Here is a 2,421-nt window from a genome sequence, read left to right as displayed (position 1 = left end):
TGCGAAATTGGCCCTGGCCAACCAAAAACAACGACTGCAATAAATTGCATAAGAAGTTGCCATGAGCTATATATAAATTATTAAAAAATAGGGAGTGGTCTGACTTGTGGGCCTGTTTAGTTGACGTGTATGCAAGATTTTTTTAGTTATTATATACGTCAACAAACGATTCTAGCAGACGTAACCGTTGGATGTCAATCCAACGGCCATCGTGTTTCTTCAATCTCTCATCTTCTTGCTCCAGCCACCAAAGCAGTGCCGGCGAGACCACCTGCTCCCACCTCCCGTGGCCGGCTGTGCTGCCGCGCAGGCCTCAGCGCCCCCTACAACTCCCACCGCTGGCCAGGGCATCCCTCTACTCACCCACGACCCCTGTTATTCTGCGGTGACGGCAGCCTCACACCGCAACCGAACCGGTGAACCCTCGTACTCCTCTCTACGCGGGCTTCCACTGCCGCGTCTTCCCCGGCTCCGCGTCGTCCCCTTCCTAGGCCTCGCCGTCGTCCACCACCGTGGTGCTCTTGGCGTAGCGTGGTCAATGTGGTCAACGACCGACTTCCATCGGAATAGTACTGTACGTGGAGAGGCTGACAGCTAGGTCCATGACAGCCGCAAGGAAGTGCCTCCTTATTACGCGGAACATAATTATTCCTCCACCTGACAGCAGGGACCCTCCGGATGGGCCACCAGTATTTCGGGAAAAAAACGTTTCCCCCAGACTACTAGGACCCATCGGACGGGCCACCATATTTCAAAAAAAAACGTTCCCCCCGCTCTCAACTCGGACCCACCGGAAGTGCCTCCTTATTACGCACAAAAAAATGAATACCCCCCTGCTAGCTGGGACCCACCTTGGTGGGAGGCTGACTTGTGGGCCCACTAAGTTGACTGGGACGGAGGCCTTTGTCAACTTTAGTCAATATATGAATGATTCTAGCTCTACTGACCGTACAATGTCCATCCAACGACCGTAGTGCTTCTTCAACCTCTGGTCTTTTTGCTCCAGCCGCCCAAAGCAGCGCCGGTCGTGCCGCATGCTCCTGCCACCCATGGCTAGCTGTGATGCCGCAGAGGCCTCACCGCCCCTACTACTCCCACCGCTGGCCAGGCCATCCCTCTACTCACCCACAACCCCTGTTATTCTGCGGCGATGGCAGCCTCACACCGCAGCCGAACGAGTGAACCCTCATACTCCTCTACGCGTGGGCATCCACTACTGCGTCTTCCCCGGCTTCATGTCGTCCCCTTCCTAGCCTCGCCGTCGTCCACCGTCCTAGTGCTCTCGGCGCGGCGTGGTCAACATGGTCAAGGAACGACTTCCATTAGACGTGGACTGTACGTGGAGAGGCTGACAGCTGGGTCCACGGCCGCAGCAAGGAAGTGCCTCCTTATTATGCGGAAAATAATGATTCCTCCACCTGACAGCAGGGACCCACCGGATGGGCCACCGTATTTTGCGAAAAAACTGTTTACCCCTGACTGCTGGGACCCACCAGCTACACCTTCAAACGCAAGGAAGTGCGTCCGGGCAAAAAAAATAATTTGCCCCCCTGACTGCTGGGACCCACCAGCTACATCTTCGGACGCAAGGAAGTGCCTGACAGTCGGGACCCACCTGGTCGAAGCGTACGTAGCGTTGTCATTCTGGTCGCGAACGTGTACGTACATATATACTAGTCGATGTAGAGGCGCGCACGTGTCGTAGTAGAGGCGCGTACGTGTCATAGTAGAGGCGCGCACGTAGCATGTACACGTACGTACAACGGCCAATGTGCAAGAAAGAAAATACGGCAACGTATGTGTACATACGGGTGGGGTCTCGAACGCCTACTCGCGCATACGTACGGCCAGGGCTCGTGTACATGGCTGGGTCGGAATGGAGAAACAGCGTCATTGTCGCGTTCATGGGGAGCCAACCGGCTAGGTCGGAACAGAATGCATCGTCGTGTTCATCGGGACGGCTTGGACGGAACAGGCGATGGAAACGAGGCCTGGCGTACCGTAGTATGGAGGAAACGCCCTTGTGTTCAACCGGCCACGTTCGAAATGGGATCCTGTTCATCGGGAGGGGTGTGGCGTACCGCAAAACGGAGGAAACCGACCTCCTACGGTCGAAACGGGGGTCCTGTTGATCGGGAGGGGTGTGGCATACCGCAAAACGGACGAAACGGACTTGTGTTGGAGCGCTATGGTCGAAACGGGGGTCCTGTTCATTGGGAGGGGTGTGGCGTACCACAAAACGGGACTCCACGGGATACTGTTCATCTCCACCGTCGACCTCCTCCAGCCTCCACGGGCTACCGTCGACCTCCTCCAGCCTCCACGGGCTACCGTTGACCTCCTCCAGCCTCCACGGGCTCCTGTTCATCCAGCCTCCACCGCGCGCTACTCCACCGGCTACTTTTCAACCACCCCTCCACG

The sequence above is a fragment of the Triticum aestivum genome, chromosome 4B, assembly GCF_018294505.1.
Source record: "Triticum aestivum cultivar Chinese Spring chromosome 4B, IWGSC CS RefSeq v2.1, whole genome shotgun sequence".
In the NCBI taxonomy this organism is placed as follows: Eukaryota; Viridiplantae; Streptophyta; class Magnoliopsida; order Poales; family Poaceae; genus Triticum; species Triticum aestivum.
The sequence above is the reverse complement of the archived record's forward strand: the minus strand, read 5'-3'. Positions refer to the sequence as shown.